This window comes from Semicossyphus pulcher, unplaced genomic scaffold (genome assembly GCF_022749685.1).
Source record: "Semicossyphus pulcher isolate SPU_LCO1_2020_fin unplaced genomic scaffold, fSemPul1.0.p SCAF_7, whole genome shotgun sequence".
Taxonomy (NCBI): domain Eukaryota; kingdom Metazoa; phylum Chordata; class Actinopteri; order Labriformes; family Labridae; genus Semicossyphus; species Semicossyphus pulcher.
In genome coordinates, this window is record NW_027211748.1 from 4,997,774 (window position 1) to 5,005,452 (window position 7,679).

At 40.3% G+C, this 7,679-nt stretch overlaps 1 pseudogene; it reads right to left on the reverse strand.

Annotated features, from left to right (window-relative positions):
* Positions 1-993: 993 nt before the first annotated feature.
* LOC138611187 (uncharacterized) lies at positions 994-1,615 on the reverse strand (annotated as a pseudogene).
* Positions 1,616-7,679: the final 6,064 nt, after the last annotated feature.

Here is a 7,679-nt window from a genome sequence, read left to right on the forward strand (position 1 = left end):
TATTCTCTATAAAAACAAATCGTTATTTTACAGGAAGTGGTTTGATCATGGAATTATATATGTTAAACAACTTGTTAATGCTGGAGGACAACTGCTCTCTTACCAAGAATTCATGAATACATTTCAGTTTCCAGTCCCACCCAAAGAGTTTGCAGTAGTGTTTGACGCTCTACTAAGAGGTGTACTGCAGCTTCTCAGAAGCTCAGGAGCTCATGATGTCACTTTTCCTACAGCTGGTTCTTTTGATAGTCGAATTTTTGTGGAGAAATCGACATAACAAAGAAAAAATGCTCAAATAAATATATTAGAAACTGCATGCAAACCATATCTTTACCCTCAGGACAATCTTTTTGGAATTCATTTTATGGAGAAATTAACTGGCAGAAAGCATGGATGGTTGGTGAGAAGTTTTGTTTAAACAATAAAGTTAAAGAGGTTTCATTTAAGATACTACATAAGATTTATCCAACACAAAAAAAACTAGCAAGATTTAATATTGATATTGATTTGATGTGTACATTTTGTGGGAATGAAGAGGAAACAATTCATCATCTGTTTTATCATTGTGTATTTTCCAGAACATTCTGGACTGATGTACAGCATTATATAAGAACAATAACAGGACAAGTAATTCTTTTACAGGAAAAGGGAAACGGACATTTTCATTTATTTCGAAGAAAATTTGGATGATCATATAGTTTTTTTTTGTACAACTAATCCTATTGCTTGGGAAATTCCATATTCACAAGAAAAAACACTGATCTTTTTGTTTTGGAATTGCAGCAATACGCTGCTACAATTAAAGACTGTAAAAATAAGAAAAGCTATCAGAACAAACTTTGTGTTTGAAAGTATTAATATTTATCCCAGTTAATGAGGTATGTATACCCTCACTGGTGAACCCTGGCAATATTTGTTTGCTTGTAATAATTTTTCTGTTTCTTTCTTTTTTGTTGGTTGTTGGTTGTTGGGGGGCTTTATGTCTGTCTCCTTCTATGGTTGTAGGTATTTATTTTCCGTATTTGATGTCATCATGGCTGTAATGCAGCACTTGTGTAAATAAAAAAATAATAATAATACAAAACAAAAAAATGTACGATTATCCTTTGTCAGGAGTTTTAAATTGGACTCAATGTCGCCCGCTCTGGTCCCAGGAATACATTCATACTGGCTTCGATGACTTCACGTTTCTGACTATGGAGCTGCCAATAACCAGAGTTGGTTTCTCAGCGGGTGTGTCGCTGAGTGGGGAAAACTTGTTTGAAGCGTGAAGTGGTTGGTGGTGAACCGTGTGCTTCGTCTTGTGGCTATGCTTCCTTCTGAGAGTAACCCAGCCACTGCATCCCGGCTGCTCGGGAGTTGCCGGGGGAGAAGCTACGCTAGGTCGGCCCGCACCGGCTACAGGGCCTGGGGGCTTGCTGCTAACGATGCTTAGTTTTCCAAAGTGCGGACTGCGGAGCCGCGTCTCTAATTTCGTTATCTTCGCCTCCATAGCTCCAAAAATACTACATTTAGTACAAATACCCTTGTCTGTAAAGGAGGTCGAGGTAGAACTACACACCTGACACACCGAACAGAGCAGATCAGGAGAGCAAGCGGGAGAAGGAGAAGCCATTTCAATGGATTAAGCTAGCTGCTAAGCTAACAGCTAAGCGAGTATAAAGTTAAGGGTTTAGCAGATATGTCGCTAATACAACAACGAGAGTGCTTAATGAAAACTAGTGTCTGTTTAAGTACACAGCGGCCAAATAACCGCAGTGATGACAATTACAGCAGATTAATCGATTTAGCTCGAGCTCTAGCAACAACTACAAACAGCACAGGACAACACAGTAGCAGCAGCGAGAAAACAGGAAATGACGCAATACGCTCACCGTGGTACGTAGTCACGTAGGAGTCACCCTCTTTTGGCAAGTTACTTGAGTTGCTTGATCCTTTAAGTAACACGATTGCTGTAATGGGAGATTTCAGTGATGACATTTTGAAGTCATCAACAATCTGCAAATTCTTAGCAGGAGGCGGGTAAGTTCAGTTTGTGAAACAACCCACCACAGAGAGAGGCACACTGATTGACCATGTGTATGTGAAAACAACACAGTATGAAGTACAGTCAACCGTGTGGCCAACTTATTTCGTGATCATGAGGGGATCGTATGTTCTTTGAAATCAGCTTGTAAAATGAGAAGGGGGATTATATAGGGTTTATAGACTGATTTGTTGGCTTGTCTTGTGGTTGTGCCCTTCTTGGTGTATTTGCCATTGTATTTGTTGCTAGAGATTTGTCTTGGTTAGTGTATCTAGCATCACACCTATCAGAGGACAGTTGCCTTGTTGCCTTAATACATAGTGGTTTTGTGTTTGTATATTGAGCAAGGATTGGAGTGTCATCACTTCCACGATTGTTAACAGAATCTTCCCTTTATGTTTGACTTTTGTCTGTGTGTTGTGGTATATGTTTTCATATAAAAAAACCTGCAACGGATAGAGTTCATGTATTTTCAGCATAATTATTTTAAATCTTGTTGAATTTCATTGAATGTATGAAATAACAAACAATAAAAATTGCATGCCCACTGTTCAGCATTTGCATGTTTTTGCAGACAGGTTTCATTTCTTGCATTAGAACAGCATTTTTAAGTAAAACATAGTTGAGCAAAAATTTGCATTTATGATAATACCATTTATTGAAAACTGCAGCACTATACTAGATATGTACATTTGGTGAACCCAAAATAATGATAATGAGGCCATAACATGAAATCATGCTACTTGATGCTGTTGATAATGCTGGTTTTGCTTTGCCTTCCATGTTGTGTCAAAAAGTAAAAGATGGGGTTCGATTCCCTGCGGTGTCCTGCTGATGATTTGACATACGTGAAAGCAAAATTATTTCAACACTGTCAATATAGTCCAACAATTTTTAGTATCAGCTGCCATTACAATAAAATAAGTAAAAAAAGAATAGGCCAGAAAAAAAGATTAGACTCCCTGTGGCCACAAGGTGGCACTAGAGAATGGCTGTAAAATGCTAAATGTACTGTACGTGAAGTGAAGACAACACTGTAAAGTCCTGATTATGTTTGTCATGCAAGACTTTCTGTGTTTTATCAATAGGTGGTGTTATGTGTATGACACAATATGTACATACAGATCTTTTCAGGCTTGGACTGTGATGATGTTTGTGAAAGTTTGTGCGAGAACAACATTTGAAATATTTTAAAATAGTTACAACAACTTCTGTCTGATAATCATCGGTACTGCGATCAAACATTAGAAATTTGGAGCAGATTGAAGAACTCATTTGACAGTTACTACTGAAACCTGTGAAATTTGGAGCAGATCAAATATTGTATATGAGAATTAGTAATATAGGCATGAAGATGTGTTCAGAATGGGACCCTTATGAAAAATGTGAAATGTTAACAGATTCAACATAGTAAATAAGAGTCACTTGTGGCTTTTACAAGTAGGTAGCGTTTAGATAATGAGCAAATAGATATATGTTGATCCAGTCAGGCTGGGACTGGCATCATGTGACATTTTGAAATGATTAAACATTGTATATGAGAGCTACTACTGTGTCTTTCCACTAGGTGGCGGTATGACCATGACAGAAAATGTATGCAGATGTGTTCAGGGCAGCACCCTCATCCAGCCTGTCAAATTTGGAGAAGATAAAGCAATGTATATGAGAGTTGATACAGGCTGTCACCAGTGGATGGTGCTTTAGGTAAGAGAAAGACATTTGGATGTAGATATGCTCAGGGTAAGACTGTTATCAAGCACATATAATATGGTGTAGTTATGAAGAAGTACAGCCGAGTTATAAGAGCCTAAATGTTATGGCGAGGCATCATGGCATAGGTTGTATTCGCCGTACCGCCACGGACACACCCTCAAATGAAACGTGACAGTTTTTTCTCCTAACCTTAATGAAGGTCTTGAGGCTTTTCTGACAATAAATTGACATGTTTTGTATGTAGAGTAAAACCTGTTCCTGTTTCCAGTACTAGTACACTATGGTAAATGGTAAATGGACTGCACTTATATAGTGCTTTTCTAGTCTTTGCAAAGCTGCTTTTGCACTACATGTCACATTCACCCATTCACGGCAGAGGTTGCTACGTAAAGTGCCCAACTGTCAAATAATGTATCACATTCATACCCGTTGGCTATGCCACCAGGAGGTTCAATGTCTTGTCTAGCCCAAGAACACTTCGACATGTAGCCTGAGGGAGCTGGGGATCGAACCTCCAACCTTCCGATTGAATGACGAATAACTCTACCACTGAGCCACTGCCGCCCCAATTGGTGATGTTGAGTATGAGTGAAGGATAAATATGTAGACCTGTTCAGGCCGAGACAGTCATCATGCATGTGAAATTTGAAGCTGATTGAAAATTGTATATCAGAGGTACTACTGGCTCGTACCAGTAGGTGGCGCTAAAAATATGAGGGAAAATGTATATGTAGATCTGTTAAGGGATTGGTAAGAAAAGGAGTGAGAAGATCAGTTCAGGGCGGGACTCTTATCAAGCATATGAAATTTGGTGCAGATATGATGAAGCACAGCCGAGTTATCAATGCCTAAATGTTATGGCGAGACATCATGTCAAAGGTTATATTCGCCGCGCCGCCAGGGTCACGCCCTCTGTAGAAACCTCACAGAGTTTTTTCATAAACCATCCTCAAGGTGTTAAGGCTTTCCTGGGCAAAGTTTGATGTTGAAATGTTATACCACCTTGGAGGAGGGGCTTGTAGTGTAAAACATGTAATTTCCTGTTTCCAGTAGGGGGTGCAATGCCTGATGGGAAATTTTTTCCTGTAGTTCTATTAAGGCTGGGATGCTTGTGATACATGTGGAATATGAAGAACATTCTGTGGTTCCTTCTGTTGTCCCGTGTGGCTCCTTGGCTCCTGTCTCCCCTGAGCAGGTTTAGACTGGGAGGCCCTTTTGTTTTTCACTGTTTTAACTACAGTGTAAAAACAGTCAAGTAGTCAGGGCGATCACTCCTTAGGCCCTGTCTCCCCAGGCGGTCATGAAGACTTAAACAGACCTCTGTGACTCACGCCATTCATCACAATAAGTGAAACCGTACACCCAGAATGCATACAGTTAACAGTCGTACTGTAGACTATCAGTGGGTCGTCCAGTTCAGTGACTAACGCTGACTCCACAGTGTTCTGAGGTCATACGTCTTCACAAAGTAGATCCATCTGATAAGGGGTTTCAAGGTTTGAGTCTAGAACAAACAAGCTTTATATGCCAACCGCATGAACAATGAAAACCATCTGAATTTTTGGCAGCTAATAGCTATCTTTAACAGACTTTATCTGTTAGCAGTCAGCTGAAACTCAAGGAGCACACTTCTACAGGCTCAAATGTTCCTTTGTTTGTTATCTTTGGGTTACAATAGGTGTTTAAGTTGACCTCTTTCTGTCAGGAAAAAACCTCATTAAATAAATCTGGCTCTCACAATCCCAGCTCTCGCTTGCGTGCTTTACAACTAAATGAAATATCACTCCTCTGTATGTTTAAGACGAATAAGGGAGAGTGGAAACTGCAGCGCATTGAGCCTTTCCAGATCCCTGCAAATGATCGTCCATCTTAAACAAGTGTCTGTAAAGCTTTCAATCAAAAGGGCACTTAGGTACGGCTTAGTAATGGGGTTGTTTAACTGTCCCAGTTCAGGCAGAAATTAGTCACGGTGCTTATTTTCAATGAAAACAGCTCCACATCCTGTCTGTTGATTTGCTGGTTGACACTAACTGAGCTAATGAGTCACTCTCACGGACTCGCCGCCAACTGCAGATGTCTTTCAGTAAACAGCCGTAGAGCCAGCTTCTTCCAGAAATCTTCCGAGCCTCTGTGCCATTTTGGTGGTGAAACTCACAGACAGAGGAGCTTAACATGGTGACAAAAAGGGCTCTTTAACCTGCAGCAGTTCTCAGAGGACCACACGGCAGCAGCAATCAACCATCACCAGTCTGCTGGTTGTCAGGTATTCGACGTGGTGCAGGCCTGAGTGTGGTCCCCTCACCAGAGCCAAGGATGTCACCTTCTCTGTTCCAACGTCTGACTGTGCAGGAGTTTGGTTTTTGTGGGCTGAACATGCATTTCCATACCCCCATGAGGCTGTTTAAAATGTGAGGGTTCAGTGTGTGGTGGGCAGAGTCGTTGGAAGACTTCAGTTACAGCCCCTGTGGTGACGGAGCATCCCACACTGGCAGTCTGTGGCATGTAAGGCTCCATGTTTAAGAGGCAGACTTGTGACAGGAAGGTGGCCCTGTCTGGTTAGATAACTAGTATGCGCGGAAGGGAAGCTGTTCAATAAAACTTGACCTTTTCATAGCGTGACTATATGTTCTGACGAAAATTCATGCACACTCATGCACGTGTAAGGAGTAAACCTCTTGGAGCTATGTTGAATCATAATGCTTGCCTATCAGGGACTATCAACAGCAAATTTATAACAACACATTATTGACATACAAATCAGTGTTGAATTTTTGACATATGGTGCACCATTTATGCTTGACAAACACCTGCATTCCAAAAAAACGTTTAATATTACAGTTTTCTGTGGAGAAAAACCAGAACGATATGGTAGTGGATGTTGAAACTGGATGTCTGGAGACTTGGGACGCTCAGCTTGAAACCAGAAAATGACATCTGGTCACCTTGTAGCAGTTCAGGTACACTTCAGTAAAAGGGCTTGTGTGGGCTGATGAAGCAACCTGTTTATTCTCATTAACACACACTTAAATTTGATTTGTACTTAATTCTATAATCTGAAATTTTGGGAGTCGCGCATAACTCCTTTCTTGCTGAGAATGAGAAGAAAATATCAGTATGCCTCTCTCCCTAAGTCTGTTTGCTTAATATGAAGCTAGAGCCAGGAGGCAGTTGTTTACGTTAGCATAAAGACTGGAAAATTGTTAATAGCTTACTTTCCTCTGCCGAAAGTTAAATAAAAACACCCTTTAACCTCACAAATGAACAGGTTATGTCCCTTTCTGTACAACACTGAACTACCACCTACAAGTTTTTGTTTTAGAGGGTTGTATGTGAAGTATTTCAAGTCGCAGGAACATTAGTCTGCAGGCTACTTCTAGCATGTAGGCTAACTACCCACAAAACCACAAACATTTTGTTCTTTGTATGGATTAAACAAAAAAATTACATGTTAATAAAATCTTCTAAAATTTGGACAGTGCCCACCTTTCTGGGCTTGCTTCCTGCATTATGCTCACGTAAGCTAACCCCCGTTGGCTCTGGTGTCATATTACCATACAGATACCCTGGATATGAGCTAGCTTAGGTAGAGCTTCAATTTCTTTTGATATGCTAAGCTTATTGCCAGTCGGCTGTTGCCTCATAATAACCATACAGATATGAGTTAGAGTTGAAAAAGTACAAACTATTTGTTGTAAATCCTAACTAACACAGGCATTAATGTAGACACAACCTCTATTGAAAGCAGTTTAAGGTATAAGGGTATCCATTGTGCTTTGTTAGACAATGGAACAAAGACAAGACAATAGGAAATAGTGTAGTTTAGGTTGTGAATCAGACTTGAACTGATGAGCTGGCATTTACAAGTCATCCGTTGAAATGTGTTGCCACATGAAACAGGACGTCTCTGTAATGTGCTCATCTGTATTCTATGACTTTTTCA